We start from the raw sequence: 19,782 nt of genomic DNA on the forward strand, positions 1-19,782 counted from the left end.
CGGCCTTGAAGAGGAGCCGAGTTTCGTCCTCGTGAAGGTGGCGGCGGCCGAAACCGTTCGCCGCCGCGCCGTCGCGTGGGAATCGCTCGGCCATTTCTTTGAACTGGGACGGCGAGGGGAGAGGGAGGAAGGGGAGAGAGAGCGTGTCGGCGGTGGTGGAGACTCTGTGCGTGCCACCGGCGCGCTGGGGTCGTCTTATATAAGCGGAGGCGGCGCGAGCGCGCGTGACGGCCTTGTCTATGCGTGGCATGCGCGGGGACGCGCGTACTGCGCCGTCCGTGAGGCATCAATGGCGGAGGCTGACCGACACGGCAGCGCGCGGCAGCTTTGGCATTAATCCGCCGCGGGAAACGAGGCGATGAGAACGACGAAGCGGCGAGAAGCGAGATGAGTCGCTGGTAAGGAGGGCCCGCGGCTCTTTCAAGCCAGAAACGATTCGCCCGGCGCCCTCCAGCGCGCCGGGTTTGGGTTAGGTCCGCCGGTGCCAATTTCGACCCGAGCCGACGAAAATTGAGCCTTTAAGAATGTGACTGGGCCGATTTTTTGACACCAACGGCTGAAAAGTCGACTGAGGGGCCTTATCGGGGACGCGGCTGGAGATGCTCTAAGAGCTGGGATAGAAACTGCTCATGCGTCACTCGGTACGCGAGTTTCAAACGGCGTGACACTGACTTTGCTGCCTGGCTACTCAAAACAATCCGGGTTAAATTGGTCATTTGTACTTGTACCAGCACGTACAAGCAACAGGATTTCTGAACCGAATGCCCCGTCGTCCTTTTACAACGACAAAGAAGAAGCGAGTGTCCTGGGCTGAGATGACACAACGGGCCGAAAATGGATCTGTGGCCCACGAGGTTTTCTTCGTTAGGGAGTTGGGCTTAGTTCAGCATTCGGTGGTCACTAGTTTTTCTTATCTACTATCTACTATCTACTACCACTATAAAAGAAAGAGAGAGGCAGATCCAAACAACCACATCCATCCATCATCAACATCTAATGGCTCTTAATCCTCCGGTGTTTAACACTACCAACCACGCATTACGCCACTAGAATCCATCGATCGCTAATCTGCCCGTCGTTAAACAAAAACCGCTGCCTGCACACGACCGCACGACCTCTCTCGACCCATCCTCCTCCTCCCGTGCCGTTCGCCGCCCAGTCATTCCTCTCGCAGCCCCGCGCCGCCATTAGTCGCAGGACCCGCCCCGCCGCGCCCGGAGCCGCCTCCCATAGCCGCCGCCGGTCGCCGCGCCCGGAGCCGCCTCCCGCAGCCGCGGCCGGTCGCCGCGGCCGTCGCCCCGGGAGCCTCCCCGCCGGCCTTTTGCCGCCTCCCGCGGCCGCGCCCTTCGTCGCCGGTGGCCGCGCACGTCGCCCCGGGAACCGCCCCGCCAGCCCTTTGCCGCCTCCCGCAGGCGCGCCCGTCGCCCCGGGAGTCACCCGCCAGGCCCTTCACCGCGGGAGCCGCCCCCGAGCTCGTCCGTCGCGCCCGTGTCGCCGCGGGAGCCGCCGCCGAGCCCGTCCATCGCGCCCGAGCCGCTGCCTGGCGCGGGCCAGGGTGCTCGCGACGTGACGAATCGTCCACGTCGGCCCCTCACCGATCTGTGCCGGATTTTGCATCGCCATGCCGCCGTCTTCATCGACCTCTCACAGTCTCACTGCATACTGTTATGGGCGGCCGGCGAACAAACCCACCTACTGTCATATCCATCTCAAGATTGAACGCACCTCACCTATCCTTCGTTTCACAGGTCAGCCCCCAATTTGTTGTGCCACCATCCCTGTCACTGGTACAGCATATGCATTCTGGGTTTTTTCTTTCACATTTGAGAGAAGATGGATAAGTAACACTTTCTGTGTCCAGATTATCTTCAGTTCGTACTATTTATCCATCAGTTTGTCATAATCATGTTTTGACCCAGAGACCCATAACCCAATGTGTTTATGTATTTGTGGTTCAAGAGATGAACAAATGCGCTCTTGTCTGATCGATATTTGTGAAAAACATGTTTTTGTTTGGCCATGCAGCCTTTCAGGTTTTATTCATCTCTGTGATACAAACTTCACCACATTGGAGCTGTGATGATGCGTGTGATGTAGCCTTTGTTCATACTTGAATCGAATGCTCACGAGCTTTGGTGGTTGATATTTTGCTGGATGTTTCAACAGCCCTGCGCGGCTACATTGACGACCGAGCGAGCAAGCAGACGTGTAATGCGAAACATCTGATGTGCAGTTCAGGACCAAATCCACCAGGACCGATTGATGGAGTTCAGAGGTGCATGTACTGACAAAATCTCATGGTGACTCTGTTAATGTTGAATCAATTTTCGAAAAGTGACTTTTCTTTGTTACCACTTAGCTGCAGTCTGCTGTATATCCAGAAAGATCGTTATGCACATTTTTTCACTCGGAGTTCTTTCTCCTGGTTTCCATGCATTTCGTTGTTTAGAACTGGTTTGTACTGGTCATGCCAAACCAGCAGATTGCAGTTTAATGCATGCCCGCATATAAGTAGCAAAACTAAGCCCTATGTTGTGCTGCTCGTAGCTGTAAACTGACTGCTTGCAAAGTATTTAAAACGTTGAACTGCACATTTGTCCTTACTAAAAAGGAGTCTCGGTGTGTGTTTTGAAACTTACTGTTGTTGTATTGTCTTCAATTGTAGTCCCTGAATCCACCGGTATTGGTCTTTGTTCAAAGCAAAGAGAGGGCAAAAGAGCTCTACAGAGAGCTGGTATATGACGACATTAGAGTTGATGTAATCCATGGAGACCTTACTGAAGAGCAGGTATTACTTTTGCATAATTTATTGATACTTATTTTGATAGTTGTTCCTGTAGTTTTCGTTTTCACTGGTTTAGTACTGTCGACATCAGGCTCACTGACTGAATTCTGTATTTCCTTACTTTAGCGTCAAGATGCTGTTGACAACTTGAGAGCTGGAAAAAGGTGGGTGCTAATAGCAACAGAGGTTCTCCCGCGGGGAATGGATTTCAAAGGTGTCAAGTGTGTAATCAACTATGATTTCCCTGAGTCCGCGTCTGCCTACATTCACAGAATAGGTACGAAAGATATCCGGCTTTCCCCCTGGACATAGTTGTTGCAATAAGATTCTAATAACTCCATTCCCCTGTTATATGTAGGACAGTCCGGAAGAGCAGGCAGATCGGGGGAGGCGATCACGTTCTTCACGGAGGAGGACAAGCCGTTCCTGTGGAACATCGCCAACATACTGGTATCTTCGGGCTGCGAGGTTCCTTCCTGGATGGTGGCGTTGCCCAAGCTCAAGAGCAGGAAGCACAGGGTGGACAGGTACCGCATCTCCTTTTTAACCGATGAAGATTGAGAGTGATATTGTGTAACCGTAACAATTTTGTAGAGATGACACGTTTGGCCTCACTTTTCCCTGTTTGAATGCCCGGTGCGTGTATCACTCAGCTTTCCTGACTAAAACCAGATATGGGCATATGCATCCGAGCATATCTTTTATGATTTGCTACAGTTTTATGCATTGGCTGTTGGACTGTCGTTTCACTCCTAATCACAACACATCAGCTGTTTTTTCAACATGAGAGGACAGTATATATTGATACAATAATCCTACATCTATGGACCCCCTCCCTCCCCCTATTTTCATTCCTAGGCCTCCATGTTACCATGTGCACTAAGTCTGTAGATATTTCTTTTTGTAGGTGGGCAGGTGCATTTTTGTAATGATATGCTACCATGCCATTGTACTCCCTCCATTCCTAAATATAAAGCCTTTTCAGATATTTTGATTCAGTACTACTAGCTTAACTTATTAGGAAGTGCTGATCACAGGTGTGTCGATCTTGATCATCTAATTCATTGCCGTCATATTAGCAAAGTGTTGATCGTCTCATACGCACGAGGCTTTGCAGCTAGATAAAAAAGATCGAAAGCAGACAGACGTATTAGGAAGTGTTGGTACCGTGGAAGACCCAATAAGATTAGTCACCGATCTTATTGAAGCAGAAGACCCAATAGGCAGTGTGGGTCATGACTCACAAGTTCAAGGCGTTTGAGGTATAGATCACAATATCATTTTTTTTCTTTGATAATTTGGTGGTTAGTGGTGTTGCCACACGACCAAGTTCACATATATCCTTTTTCTTCGTTTCAACTATTCTAGATTCTCTTATTTGTTTATTTCTTTTTCCTGTGAAATTCATTCTTTTCGTTTCCTTGTGTGTGCATGGATCTACCAGGAAACAAATGGTGAGTGGTCCTCTGTCAACCTCATTCCTCCCTTGTCCCTTGTTCGGTGGATTAGTATTTTTCTGTCAATGTGTTTATGCACTTTCTTTCTTTTAGCTCAAGCATATATGATGAGTCCTTTCATGCACTTTTTTTACAACACTCTAATGTGTCTGACATGATCAGTTGATTTTCTGGTTGCAGGAGAATAGAATACATATCAACCATGGAGGCCAGTTTTTACTGGAATTTTTCTTGCGGCCATCAGGATGTTTGTGTAGGTTTGCTCTGCAACACGGCTGAACATTATGTTGTTTTCGGTTGACAGAAGCATTATCGGTACTATGTATGTAAATGTAGCTTGGAAGACAAGGAAGCACAACAAATGGAGGCGTTCTGTTTAATCCACCCTCCCTTACATAATTGCTCTTGAACCTTTTTTATTAAACTGCTATGTAGCAGTGGGGCCTATCTGCCTCTCAAAAATAAGGTGGACATCAAATGATATTATGAAAATAAGTTTTCCAGGAAAAGAGTATCTCAATGAACACCAGTGTGTCTTGCTAATTTTAAGTTTGCTTCAACATCAAACTCAGATTCGCAAAGCTATCAACTATTACATGTCAAAGTTATGACAAGTATGAAGTATGGCAATCATATCGAGAAGGATGTTACTCCCCCAGTCTTCGGTATCTAAACAGCTCCTATGTGCTGGTAGCAAAGGCAACAATTCAGGTATTAAATTAACATAAAGAACTAAGGGAGAAGCGTCCATTTGAAAAGCTCAAAGTCATTGGTTCGCATTGGTGTGATTATATCAAAGATTCAATGGAAAATAAGGTTAGCTTGTTGACCATCTTGACTATATTTTCGTTGTTTCTTATTAGTCCTGAGATGTAGATATACTGGTAATCATTCTTCACCCCTTACGACTGTGTGATTATCACATTGTATTGTCTTGTGTTACAAACTGTTTTTGAAACATAATTCCTGCCCATCATTTGTTCAAAATTCGAAGTATATAAGGAAGATCAAAAATCATATATATTAAGATGGCAATGAGAAATTTTCTTGCTAAGATAATAACGTGCGTTGCACGTGCAGACTTACTAGTCACTATAAAAAGAAGAGAGGGGCAGATCCAAACAATCACATCCATCTATCATCAAAATTTAATGGCTCTTAATTGTTCTGTGTTTAACACTACAAATCACGCATCAAGTCACAATCGATCGATCTCTAATCTGCCCCGCAGTAAAAAGGGAAAAAAACCGCCCGCACGACCTCCTTCTCCTCCCGCACGACCTCCTCCTCCTCCCGCGCCGTTCGCCTCGCGCAGCCGCGCCCTTCACCGCCGCCTCGCGCGCCGGAGCCACGGGAAGCCGCCGCAGGTCACCGGGAGCCTGCCCCTGCCGCGGGTCGCCGCCTTCCCAGCCGCGGGAGCCCGCCCCCGCCGCGGGTCGCCGCCTCCCCAGCCGCGAGAGACCGCCCCGCCGCGGTTCGCCGCCTCCCCAGCCGCCGGAGCCGCCCCGCCGCGCCCTTCGACACCTCCGGAGCTGCAGCTTGGCCGCCACCACTCCGCCGCAGCTTGGGGGCAATACCGCGGGAGGGGTCGTGCCAGCGGGCGCTCCGTGATGGACGCGAGCATGGGCCGTTGTCACCGCCTGCTGCTCTCCTCTGCTGCACCAGGAATGCGAGCTAGGGTCTCCGTCGTCGTTCCTCCATGAGGCCGGGAAAGCCAACACCGCCGCAGACGGTGTGGGGCTACCCGCCAGCGCTGGTAGCTTCCAACGAGCATGTGATGTGCCTGCTCCGCAACGGTCATGCCCCGCGCTTGCTGCCAAGGTAAGGATGCTTTGGACCAGGGGCTTGCAGTAGTAGATTGGCCAGAACTACATCCATGACTGCTTCGTGAACAGAACTGCCATATGTATCCCGATATGAGGCGACATTTGTTTTGTCTATCTGCGTGATGTGAGATTATTTACTCTTTTCTCAATTGGGCTTGTGCATGAATTAGTGGATGCACATGATATGCTTCTAGATGTAAGTTTAGATATTGAGTTATTCAGTTGTGTTAGGAAATCAAGCTCTGGGAGATGAGTTAGGCCCCGCTTGGATACGGTGTAAATTTATACATCCGGATTTAATCTACAGGTGTATTTTACCGGCTGCTGTGTTATTTCCTCCTAAATTGAAAACGACGGCTGGAGGTCTGTTTTGATTACAGGGGTATTTAGGAGCAAACCGACAATCCAAGCAGAGCCAGTGGTTGTTTTTTAGCACTTTATGAATTTAGCTACGATTTTATGATGTTGCAAAAGACAATTGAATTTTATGAAAAACATGTCTGGTATTTTGTTCGAATACAAACTAGATGCTTCGTTCTTGCATACCTTAACCCAACAATGTAAATATAAGTGTGAAGTCCTATTCATTTCTCACTATAGGTTGCATGGCGCTGTACACAAGTAATTTTTTCTTTCTTCTTTCTTCTTTGTGAGACGATTTGGAGTTAGGGAATTTTTCTACTCTCTCCGTCCCATAGCTTGAAAAATGATCTTATATTGTAGGATGGAGGGAGTATGAACTAAAATTTTAGCATAGAAGTAATGCTGACTAAGCTGGTGAAATCCTTCGACTGAGATTCTCTGATTGATTCCCATGATTATATCGTCACACTTTAGGAGATGAGTTTATTTACATACATGCTTTGAGATTATATCTTTGTATTCATATTAATGGCTGGAGCACACATTTCCTTTTATTTATCAATTATATTTTTTCTCTCCAAATTCAGGATTCTAATCATGTTCACGTTTTAAAATAGTTGCCAGGGAGCATGCTTATAATCTTTGTGCAGACCAGCGAATCAACAATACTGTTAGTTTTGTGTAAAGAGAAATGTAATAAAGAAGCCATAATTTTTCTGAAGGTTTCTTAGTTTAAGGAAACAACAAAATTAACCAATCTATTACCTAAGGTGAGCATGAAGACACTTTCATACGATGCCTTAGTAGTATGGAATATGTATATTCCCTTTTTGAAAGTTTTCTTAAACTAATTAGCGTCCCATTAAATTATTCTCACAGTTTACATGTTTTTATCAGGTCAAGCAGGATGATATCTCTGTTGTTCTCATGACATTTGGGATGCTTGAAACTTTATTACCTTTTGAGCGAAGAGCCGCCTTTGTTTTCAGATACTACCTGCCCAAAAAATCCCTACCAAGCGTTTGTAGAGAAGCATATGGGAGCTAAGATAGTTATGAAAAAAGAGACTTTGTTATTTATTTAGTACTGAAATCCATAACATGGATGCTAGAATCTTTTTTTTGTATATAATTGAACAAAGTGATTTTTTTCCAGATCATAAATTGCTTGGAAAAATGTAACATCGATGCTAGAATCCCGACGAGACTATGGCTGGTGATGTAGATTATTTTCTATGCTGATGGTGCCGTGGCGGCTGCATGGCGGAGGGCTGCACGCTCGACTTTGACATCGCCGTCCGCAGTCCGCACCTGCACTCCTTTTCGGCTTTTCCCATTCCTTCTTCCTTTCCAGGAATTGGCTGAAGATGTTTTTTTGTTTTGTGTGTGCCTGTGCAGTATATGGTGGCGGGCGGGCGGAACCTCTTCGCACTGCTCCCGGAGGCGTCAAGGGCGTCAAGCCCTCTGTCGTGATCGAATCGGGCTCCCAGGTTCAGTCCCATCTTCCCTTTGCTCCCTCACTGCGCAGTTTCTCTCCTATCTGTCGAGATTTACTATTATGTCTCTCTACTGCTATTCTACTGAATTGTGTTCTTGGAGCATCAAAGCCAATTGTTTTACTGCAATGAAAACAAAAAGAATTTAATATGTTGAGTTTACCTCAATGAAAACAAAAGGAATTTAATATTGTATACGTGTTACATGTCACAATATGTTTAGTTCCTGTTAGTTCTGTTTATTTGCATCTTCTGCTACAGTCCATGGACACATGCAACATATGCAGAACCACAAACTAGGTGCAATCTGATGTTCCCTTGGTAGAACCTTCTTTAAGAAAATAGTACCCAATGTTCGATGCTTTCCACTCTCTTTTGGTGATTATTTTGTGATTCTGAAAATAGCACACTCATCATGTAGTTTAATACAGCTTCTGATATATCTTGCACGTTTGAAACTATTATATTGTATATGAATATATGAGAACGGACGTTTGGCTCTCGGCCTCCATGGAGGCCTTTTTTTTGAAAAAGAATCAAAATTCAAAATTTTTGGTTTCAAAAAAAATCTGAAAAAAATCATGACCCCTTTGCAGTGTTTCTTTGGAACACTGGATTCCACTACCACGTGCAATCATTTATTAGGTAATATCTGGACCTGTACACACCCAGATTTCGGGGATTTATAATGCGAGTGAGTTATTATGTTACTTGAATTGGTGTACGTAATCTGGTTTTGTTTGGGCTTTGTTTTCAGTTATTCCAATAGGTCACGGACTTTCCACGCGCTCAGACAGCAACATTCTTTATCCAATGGGTGATGTGATTTTTTATCCATCTGAATATTGTGTTATCATTTGTTTTAATTCAAGTGATATTACACATGTAGCTTGCTGGGTATATTTTACAATAGTTACCTTTGGAAATTTCTTAGAGATTATAGATGGGACAGAGACAACATTGCAGATACGTCGCAGCTGGGCACCATGATCATTGCCCCCATACCTCCTTTTTATGTTATGAAGATATACATGTAGGTTTCCTTTTTGGTAATTTTTGGAGATCATAAATGATATTAATATTAGAGAAAAGTATATTTTTCGTCCCTCAACTCTTGGCAGAGTCTAAGATTTTGTCCCTCGACTTCGAAACCAGAAAACTTGCACCTCCAACTACTAAAACCGGACAAGGTTCATCCCTGGACACGGTTTTGACCGGTTTTTGTGCTGACTTTCGCCGGTTTTGATCCTGTTTTGACTTTTGAGTCAAATTCACGTACTTTCTTCAAGTCCGTTTATTTTTTCAGGTCCGCATACTTTCTACAAAAGTTCATGAATTTGAAAGCAGTGCACGAACTTGAAAAAAGTACACGCATTTGAGAAAAATACTTGAACTAGAAAAAAGTATGCGAATTTGGAAAATTGCGTGAACTTGATAAAGTACGTAGATTTGAAAATAGTGCGAATTTCAAAAGGATATGTGAATTTGAAATTTTTACGTGAACATGAAAAAGTACAAATATTTAAAAAATGTACATGAATTTCAAAAGATTCACAGATTCAAAAAATATACGCGTATTTAAGTCAGCACCGGTCAAACCGGGGTGAGTTAGCACCAAAACCACTCAAAGCTGAGACCAGGGATGAACCTTGTCCGGTTTCAGTAGTTGAGGATGCAAGTTGTCCAGTTTCGAAGTTAAGGGATCAAATCTAGACTCCGCCAAGAATTGACCGGTTGAGCTGCAATTTGCAAGGTTTCTTGTGTCTGTGTGTACGAACAGATCGAATCAAATTGAAGTGACTTTGATTAATTTCCTTTTCAAAGTTATTGTTGGGCCAGCTATTAACCTCTATAAAACATTTATCTTCACTTCTCTTTTGCTGCCAGGAAATCTGGTGCAAGCCCCACTACAGTTTTATATAAAGATGTTGGAGGCAACATCGGAAGAGACAAGTCTGCGGTAAATTTCTCCCTGATACTGTAATAGTGTTATCTATAGTCTTAGAAAAAAAAATCAACATTTACTGTTATCTGAAACGTATGTTTTCTTAGCGTTTTCTAGCATTTTCTGGTCATCAATTGACTTATCATCCTATCTTTTTGTAAACCATGGAATTTTTAAAGTTCAAAATAGCGTGTACATCAACTATTTCACTTCACAGTGATAAATGGATGGAGTGCTTGTGACACAGAAAACCTCTTTTGTGGATCTAACAACAAAAATCTGTTTTCAGTATTTCTTTGGATATGGAAACTTTTTTGGATCGTCACCTAGAAAATAAATTGGCACAAGCTTACTGACATAGAGTTGCAGGTCAGCGTGAGCTAAAAATATTTAAATTCAAAAGAATATTTCCGAGATAGTTTGCGGTTCCTATTTTTCTGGTCATGCTTTTTTGAAAATAACTTTTCGTCATGCTTGCTTTTATACGGCTTGTTGAAAATTCAATTTTACTATTAGAAGATGATGATAAATCTGATTCGTACTGGAATTCACTTTTCTTGAACAGAAAACAGAAGGATCAGGTTGTATGTGATAGAATATATGCCTATAAAATGAAAAGGATAATAGATTCCTAAGTACTAGAACTGTCATACCATTCCCAGGAAGTTGCTTCTTGATGTCATTCCAGAAAATAGAAGGATCAATAGAATGTTCTCGATGATCATTTTAGGTGTCCTTTTAGGTATCAACACCAAATAGCAGGGCTTCATCTTAGTACTGATCAATAGGAGCATGTTCGAACTACTTCATAGGTAAAAATCATTTCTTCATGACTTCTCTTATGCTCCCAGGGAATCTTGTCCAAACTCCACATCGCTGTCACCGAACAAAGTTGGAGGTGCAACTGAAAGAGACCAGCCAGATTCTTCTTCCGGGTATTAAAAAGAAAACCTGGCTAGAGATTTCATGCCATGCCATTCCATTTATGTTTGCTTGTGTGCTTATCATATCTGATTACATGATTGACATTTATTTCATAATTAGTATATACTTTGACACATGATATGTTTTGCTTTATTTATGAACAACAGGATACGTTTACTTTTTGTGATCATATAAGTGAACAAACATAGCCAATGGTTAAAGTTTATATCTACTATGTATGTATATTTTTCATTCACACATGTCTCACTGCCTTTTAAGCACTTAAGAGAGCAGAACTGGAGATTGCTCTCATTAAATGTGAACAAAATTGATGTTCTTTTTTTGCAAAATAGTAAATACTGTGTTCTCTTGATTGTTTTTTGATCTTTTCAGTTACCTGAATCTAAGAAGTCCGACCATCAATTAATGAGAGATTTTTGCTTCTATCATTCATGGAACCATTGAAATGAAATACATACCTTGGCTCAACCAATACTTCACAATCTTTTTGCCCAAAGCAAACAGTATCATTATTTATATGTTCTAAATTAAAATATTTTCGCTTGTGTGCTCAATTAAAATTTTACCGCTTAAAGGAAAAGAAACCATTTTATCACTCCTACAGTTCACAGGGAGAGAGAACAAGAAAGAAAACCTTTCACCAAAATCTTGTCTTCCTACTTACTTTTACTTACCAAGAAGAATCAACAATAATTGAATCTTTTAAGAAAATGGATAAAAGATCATTTTTAGTTAGTAATGTACAACTCCCAACTTGTCTCTTTTACTTCTTTTTCTGTGCATGTGCACCCTGTTGAATGGTGTTGTACTTGTACATAATGGAATTGCAAGGCAAAACAATGTTATGGATGGTCTACAAGATTATCTGGATGAATTCATCTCCAGGGTAAAAGAAGGTAGGCAATGTGCATGACATTTGATTTGAAATAATATTGCCTTGAAAATGTATGAGTGCTTTCTTGGCATCTGACATTGCAGAATCAAACATTGATGCATACCTTTGTAAATTCTCTTGGGGAGAAAAAGTATAATTTGCAAGTTGCAACATTGATCCCAAAATACATGGTGTTCACACATACCTATTTTATGTAGTTTGTGATAAACCAAAATGTTCAGTCTTTGAAAGTACCATCAATGACCTCTATTTATATGGAGAGTTATGAAAAAATGACATAAAACAACTTTGAACCTCTCTTGCTAGATGTAAGGGACTGAAAACATGGTTTTGGCCCTATATGATGAATGTTGCCTTGGCTGTTTTTTTGTGTGTGTCATCTTATACTACCATCAACAACTATAAGTATATGGTAGTACGAGAGATGCACACAAGGTGTTTTTGATTGGGAGTGGATGCATCTTTGAGAAGAGCATTAGCAGAGACGTACGTTGCACGTGCAAGCTTACTAGTCAGATAAAAACTCCGAGGGACGAGTGCATATACCACAACATCCCGAACACCTGCTGCATTTTAGTATCTGAAACGAAAAATGCTGAGCAATTTGTGAATTGTTTCACAATTCTCCGGTTTAGCTTCTTACGGCCGCTGGTTGTTTGTTCCACGGTGACACGGCGTACTTATTGACAAGGGACGAGGCATCGCTTTGACGAAGGGGAGACATAGAACAGTCATCACTTTTCAATGTTAGCGGATTTTCGTACGGCAAGCTGCATGTCACATCCCTAGTCTGGTATGACCTAGACTAGCTAGCCATTTGTGCATCATATTTAAATTTCATTTAAATTTGAAATGAGGATTGTTGGAACCCTCAGAATCATTTTTGAAAATGACCCAAATAAAAATTTCTCCAAAAGGGTCCAAGAAAATGCTCATGTTGCCCTCTGAAAATATTGGACAGAGATAAAAATCAAAACAATATTTTTAGGAGCTCATGGACATTTATTTTGGCCATTTGGATTAATTCGATAAATATTTGCATTGGAAATATATTTCTATATATATGAAATATGGTCCAAAAATTATGCCAATTGTAAAAGAGCTCTGGAATAATATATCTAGCTCCTGCAAAAATTGGCATAAGGAAATTAAATGATTTAATATATTTATTAAATCAAAACAAATGTCAGAAAAATTAGAAAACAAAAATAAAAGAAGGAGGGGCTTACCTGGGCCTCCCCTCCCCTGCGCAGCCCAGCAGCAGCAGGCCGGCCCAGCCAGGAGGCGGCCCAGCCCGCCTGGCCCCCCCTCCTCTGTCGTCTTCCCCCCCGACAGGGGAACGGCGTGTGCCCGACGCTCGCCGGCACGCATGCGCGCCACCTCCCCCCCCCTGCTGGCCACCTCCTGCTTCCTTCTCTCGCCCTCGATGCCCCGGACGAAGCCACGCAGCTGCCCCGCACCGCTCTCACTCTCCCTCGCCCTCCTCCTCTCCCCCTGCTCTCTCTCTCTCACCCGAGAACCACCGCCGCCGCCGTTCGCCATAGCCATCACCACCGACCTCCCCTCGCCTCCCCGACACATGCGGAAGCTCCGCTCCTCCGCCCTGAAGCTCCCCGTCAAGCCGTGCCCCTCCGGATGCCCCGTGGAGCCGTCGCCGTCGCCAAATTCGACTCCGGCCGCCGTGGACCCTCGCCGGCGATTCGGGAGCTACCGGGCATCCCCGACCTCGCCCTCGCGCTCGCTAGTTCCGCGGTGAGCCCCCGCACCGAACCCCCTCCTCCCCGTGTCCGTTTGCCCCGTCTAGCTAGCTCGCCACCGCGCCCGTAAGCCCCTCGCCGCCGGCCATGGCGCCACGGTGGCACGAGCCCAAGCCGGTCCCTTCCGCGCGCGTCCCCGTGTTCCTGGTGACGCCAGGAGCCCGTAGGAACCCTCCGTCTCCACTGCCGTGCACCACAACGCCGCGGCCGCAAGTTGCCGAACTCCGGCCGCCGCCCTGAGCTCTGCTCCGGCGAGCTCCGCCGCCCCCGCAGCCTCCCGCGTGTTCCACTGGATGCGCGTGAGCGCGGGCTTCGCTCCCGTGGTCTCCGCCGCCCGAATGGTCGCCGGAACGGCGATCCCGAGCCCCTCCGCCGTCTCGGGCCTCGCCGGCGGCTAAACGCCGGCGGGATTGACCGGTCAACCGCGCTAACCCCCCCCCCCTGACGCTGACTAGTGGGCCCGACCCCCCCTAACCTTTTAATTAAACTAATTAACCCCTGTTAACCCCCCTGTCACTGACGTGTGGGTCCCACACGTCAGATTTGACCTGGACAGCCGCGTTGACCACTGACGTCGTGCTGACGTCATGCTGACGCAATAAGTATTTTCTGGATTTAAAAATAATCAGGAAATTCCAGAAAATAGCTAAAACTTCAATAAATCATAGAAATTCAACCGTAACTCCAAATTAAATAATTTATATATGAAAAATTATCAGAAAAATTCAAGGAATCCATCTGTACCATTTACATGCATGTTAGAACAAATTATCACTACTGTTTAGGGCAAATGAAGTGAATGACATTTAAATAACCACATATGGAGTTTGAATTTGAATCTTGGATTCAAACCAACTTCATTTAATCTGGTTTTAGATGCATTAGCCCAAAACACATTCATTTTGCCATGTCATGATCATGCATCATATTGTGCATTGCATTGATTGTGTTCCCTTCTGTGTTGCCGGTAATTGTCCCCTCTCGATAGACGTGATACCGATGATGTGATCGTTGACACTGATGAAGACTCAATGTTATCTTCAGAAGTGCCAGGCAAGCAAAACCCCCTTGTTCATTCCGATACAATCCTACTCTCTCGCTCCTGCTCTCTTTTACTGCATTAGGACAACAACAACTTATTTGATACTTGCTGCGGTAGCTGAACCCTTTATCCTTTGCATGACCTGTCATTGCCACAGTAAATAGATGAAACCCACTAGCATGAGTAGGAGTTGTTTGAGCCCTGTTGTGCCTACTCATTCATGTTTGTTTGTCATGCCTGCTATTGCTTAGAGTTGAGTCAGGTCTGGTTCATCGGGGATGAATCAGAGGCGTGTGAACATGTCCTACTGTGTGTGAGCTAAGTGTGTGAACACGATTTGGTAAAGGTAGCGGTGAGAGGCCATGTAGGAGTACATGGTGGGTTGTCTCATTGCAGCCGTCCTCAGGAACTGAGTTCTGTGTTTGTGATCCATGATCAGTTACTACCACACATTGGGCTCCGGGCGCTCCAAGCTCTCTCGACTTATTAATCAACATGATCTCTGTCCAGGAGTTGCAACTAGTTTCTGGTGTTTGTAGGTAGTGTTAGTAGTCTACCAAGTGGCACCCGGTACAGGTGGGCTTGGGACAGACTAGGCACAGTGGCCCGGTGTACCAAGTGGCACCCGGTTGGTGGGCTTGGGAACCCTGCACACATCGTTTGGGGCCGTAAGCGACACCCCGGCCGGATCTCCTTGCGGATGGAACCCGAATAGGCGATAAACCTGGACTAGAGACTTGTTCGGTTAGTCAGGTCGTGGCCGACTCCCTCGCCCGGCTTCCGCTTGAAGGTTGCCGAGGTACATGACGTGTACAGGGCGATAAGTGGCGAAAGCGTGTGTGAAGAAGTACACCCCTGCAGGGTTAACATCATCTATTCGAATAGCCGGATTCCTCAGATATGGAAACGTGGACCCCTTGTACAGTTCATAGACAAGTGAAAGTGGATACTCTAAAATACGCAAGATAAGCGTGAGTGCTATGGATGGCGTTCTCGTAGGGAGACGGGAGCGGATCCATAGTGGTGTATTGATATGGTGAATATGTGGACTCGTGTGCGCCACCTCAAAAGAGTTACTTGCAGTCGTAGTTCAGGATAGCCACCGAGTCAAAGCTGGCTTGCTGCAGTCAAACCCCTCCACCCCTTTGTTGATAATGATGCATATGTAGTTAGTTCTGATGTAAGTCTTGCTGGGTACATTTGTACTCACGTTTGCCTATTTTATGTTTTGCAGAGAGACTTCAGTCTCACTAGTAGTTCCGCTTGGACTTCGACGTTTAGCTTGATACCTCAGCTACGATCTTGTGCCCTCGGCAGGATCTGATAGATAGTCAGGCTTCTCAGCCTTTTTCAGTTATAGATGTCTGTACTCAGACATGATAGCTTCCGCTTGTGCTTTGACTTGTATGCTCTGATTGTTGGGTCATGAGACCCATGTTTGTAATGTCTCGCTCCTCGGAGCCTATTGAATAAACTACTTGAGTCGTAGAGTCATGTTGTGATGCCATGTTGTATTGCACATATCGAGCATATTGTGTGTATGTTATTGAAATGCTTGGTATGTGTGGGATCTGACTATCTAGTTGTTTATCTTTAGTAGCCTCTCTTACCGGGAAATGTCTCCTAGTGTTACCGCTGAGCCATGGTAGCCTGCTACTGCTCTGGAACACTTAGGCTGGCCGGCATGTGTCCTTCTTCGTTCCTGTGTCTGTCCCTTCGGGGAAATGTCACGCTTTGAGTACCGGAGTCCTGTTAGCCCGCTACAGCCCGGTTTACCGGAGTCCTGCTAGCCCAGTGCTACAGCCCGGACCCACTTGCTGATGACCGACACGTTCGAAGCTGGGTCATGAATGCCTGTCCCTGTAAGTCTGTGCTACTTTGGGTTTACGACTAGTCATGTCAGCCCGGGCTCCTTATCATATGGATGCTAGCGACACTATCATATACGTGAGCCAAAAGGCGCAAACGGTCCCGGGCAAAGGTAAGGCGACACCCGTGGGGATACCGTGCGTGAGGCCGCAAAGTGATATGAGGTGTTACCGGCTAGATCGATGTGACATCGAGTCGGGGTCCTGACACTGCACATCACTGATTTGCTAATTGAGTACTTGCTAATTGAGTACTTCTTCTGTCCGAAAATACTTGTCGGAGAAATGGATGTATCTTGACATATTTTAGTTCTATATACATTCATTTGTATTCATTTGTATGCATTAGTGTGACAAGTAATTTCGGATGAAGGGAGTACTTTCTAACGAACCTGCATCACTATCGGCCCTGCTGCCTTCTTCATCGTCTGTTTCTGTCAGCTTGATTGTTCAGATCCACCTCACCAAGCCTATGTATGCCAGCTTCTCCAATGTCATGCTCTTGTGTAAGTGGGGTGTTAACTTCTAGCAATGGCTAGCTCCCAGTGAAGGTATCATACATCTCTGGATTGGGTACATTGTGGGCTTGTGGCTGGCGGCTCGAGACTTATGGCCATCGTAGCATACCGACGCGCGATTAAGGTCTATGTCGCAGAGGATATGACCTGACTTCACCACCACATATATGACAAGGATCTTGATGCAAGATTCACCGACCATTCTCCCAAGAATAAGCCTCTGCCAAGGCGATCATCAAGCAGAATGACCCAAGGTCTATGTCGGCGTCATATCTTCCTTCCAACCTTACTACACAATTGTACTCCACACCCAGCTCTAGTCTGGCCCAATCAACCAGTTCAGAAAAGAGTTGGCTCCTTAGGGAAACATAAGGCACGGCTACGGGTGTCCACAAAACCACACCAGTGGTATATTGAATGTTAATAGTGCCGCTATGATATAAATGCAATACATTATGGCACACCATCCTTCATAAAAAGGGAATATAACAAATATTAACCAGTGCGCCAGATACAAGTTGTTCCTGTACCATGATAAAGGATATAAAGCTACTTCGTATGCTCTAATTAGCTAAACTTGCCCAGACGAGATATGTCATATAGAACTGATCTACAACCTCTGAACTTGATTCATATAAACCCTTACATTACAAACTAAGACGAGTACTTGGTGGTTTCGGCAGATCTGGCTGCAGGTGCGGCATCTCCACCCTTCCACTCTTCGACTGTTGGGGATTTCAAATTGGGCTTGGGTTTGGCGTTCGGATTCGTGTAAGGTTGGTGGGGGTGGGGGATGCAATAGGAGCAGCACACGAAAGGGGTGGGGCCGGTCGTTAGCACGGCTGAGTGGAAAGGGGCGGGGGTCCATAGGAAAGGGGTGAGGCTGCAAGGGATGTTCGAGACGGCGGTCGGCGAGGACGCTACCAGTGGAACACGCCGGCAAGGTGAAGGAAATATGCCCTAGAGGCAAGAATAAAGTTGTTATTTATATTTCCTTAATATCATGATAAATGTTTATTATTCATGCTAGAATTGTATTAACCAGAAACTTAGTACATGTGTGAATACATAGACAAACAGAGTGTCCCTAGTGTGCCTCTACTTGACTAGCTCGTTAATCAAAGATGGTTACGTTTCCTGACCATAGACATGTGTTGTCATTTGATAAACGGGATCACATCATTAGAGAATGATGTGATGGACAAGACCCATCCGTTAGCTTAGCATAATGATCGTTTAGTTTTATTGCTACTGCTTTCTTCATGACTTATACATGTTCCTCTGACTATGAGATTATGCAACTCCCGAATACCGTAGGAACACCTTGTGTGCTATCAAACATGACAACGTAACTGGGTGATTATAAAGATGCTCTACAGGTGTCTCCGAAGGTATTTGTTGAGTTGGCATAGATCGAGATTAGGATTTGTCACTCCGTATTTCGGAGAGGTATCTCTGGGCCCTCTCGATAATGCTCATCACTATAAATCTTGCAAGCAATGTGACTAATGAGTTAGTTGCAGGGTGAAGTATTACAGAACGAGTAAAGGGACTTGCCGGTAACGAGATTGAACTAGGTATGATGATACCGACAATCGAATCTCGGGAAAGTAACATACCGATGACAAAGGGAATAACGTATGTTGTTATGCGGTTTGACCAATAAAGATCTTCATAGAATATGTAGGAGCCAATATGAGCATCCAGGTTCCGCTATTGGTTACTGACTGGAGATGTGTCTCGGTCATGTCTACATAGTTCTCGAACCCGTAGGGTCTGCACGCTTAACGTTCGATGACGATTGGTATTATGAGTTATGTGGTTTGATGAACAGTAGTTTGTTCGAAGTCCCGGATGAGATCACAGACATGACGAGGAGTCTCAAAATGGTCGAGACATAAAGATTGATATATTGGAAGGCTATATTCGGACATCAGAATGGTTCCGAAGAAGTTCGGGTATTTTTCGGAGTATCGGGAGATTACCGGAACCCCCGGGAGAATTTATGGGCCTTATGTGCCATAAGAGGGAAGCACACCAGCCCACAAGGGGCTGGTGCCCCCCCCCCTTGGGCAGGAGGCCGATTAGGACTAGGAGAAGGCCCCCCCTTCCTTCTCCTCCCCCCTTCCCCCTTTCCAACTCCATGTGGGAGGTGGAATCCTACTAGGACTAGGGAGTCCTAGTAGGACTCCACACCTTGGCGCGCCCCCCTAGGGCTGGCTGCCTCTCCCTCTCCCTACTTTATATACGGGGGCAGGGGGGCATCCTAGAACACACAAGTTGATCTTTTAGCCGTGTGCGGTGCCCCTTTCATAGTTACACACCTCGGTCATATCGTTGTAGTGCTTAGGCTAAGCCCTGCGTCGGTAACTTCATCATCACCATCGCCACGCCGTCGTGCTGACGGAACTCTCTCTCATCCTCAACTGGATCAAGAGATCGAGGGACGTCATCGAGCTGAACGTGTGTTGAACGCGGAGGTGCCGTACGTTCGGTGCTTTGTTCGGTTGGATCGCGAAGACGTTCGACTACATCAACAACGTTACTAAACGCTCCCGCTTTCGGTATATGAGGGTACGTACACACGCTCTCCCCTCTCGTTGCTATGCATCTTCTAGATAGATCTTGCGTGATTGTAGGTAATTTTTTTGAAATACTGCGTTCCCCAACACAAGGTGGGTATACGATGACTATGAGTGTGGATTTGGAAAGTAACGTGAGGAAAGGGACGAGCTTTTCCGTGTGTGTGTGTGGGGGGGGAGCCAATGCTCAAATATACAAATTCCACCGCGCCTAGTCCAAATGAGACCACCTGTTTTTTATGTCACAAACACGCCTATTACATACGTGCGAATAGCAAACCCACAGCTAGGGCATGTTGGGGGG

General features: G+C 45.4%; 2 long non-coding RNA genes across 12 annotated transcripts; both read left to right on the forward strand.

Annotated features, from left to right (window-relative positions):
- The first annotated feature begins 983 nt into the window (after nucleotides 1-983).
- On the forward strand, nucleotides 984-4,417 carry LOC123105064 (uncharacterized). Of its 7 annotated transcripts, none has more exons than XR_006450641.1 (6): nucleotides 984-1,748; nucleotides 2,026-2,275; nucleotides 2,666-2,788; nucleotides 2,912-3,062; nucleotides 3,144-3,312; nucleotides 3,823-4,417. It is a non-coding gene; the product is annotated as an uncharacterized lncRNA (long non-coding RNA). The 7 variants fall into 7 exon arrangements; XR_006450640.1 differs by having other exon boundaries at nucleotides 985-1,748; nucleotides 3,903-4,417; XR_006450638.1 differs by having other exon boundaries at nucleotides 992-1,748; nucleotides 3,149-3,312.
- Nucleotides 4,418-4,427: 10 nt separating this feature from the next.
- Nucleotides 4,428-11,975, forward strand: LOC123105065 (uncharacterized). 5 transcript variants are annotated; one of them, XR_006450643.1, is made up of 6 exons: nucleotides 4,428-7,733; nucleotides 7,829-7,920; nucleotides 8,523-8,571; nucleotides 8,684-9,886; nucleotides 10,723-10,806; nucleotides 11,648-11,975. It is a non-coding gene; the product is annotated as an uncharacterized lncRNA (long non-coding RNA). The 5 variants fall into 5 exon arrangements; XR_006450646.1 differs by lacking the exon at nucleotides 11,648-11,975 and having other exon boundaries at nucleotides 8,684-8,959; nucleotides 9,814-9,886; nucleotides 10,723-11,139; XR_006450645.1 differs by lacking the exon at nucleotides 11,648-11,975 and having other exon boundaries at nucleotides 4,428-7,482; nucleotides 7,587-7,733; nucleotides 10,723-11,139.
- Nucleotides 11,976-19,782: the final 7,807 nt, after the last annotated feature.

The sequence above is a fragment of the Triticum aestivum genome, chromosome 5A (genome assembly GCF_018294505.1).
Source record: "Triticum aestivum cultivar Chinese Spring chromosome 5A, IWGSC CS RefSeq v2.1, whole genome shotgun sequence".
Classification (NCBI taxonomy): Eukaryota; Viridiplantae; Streptophyta; class Magnoliopsida; order Poales; family Poaceae; genus Triticum; species Triticum aestivum.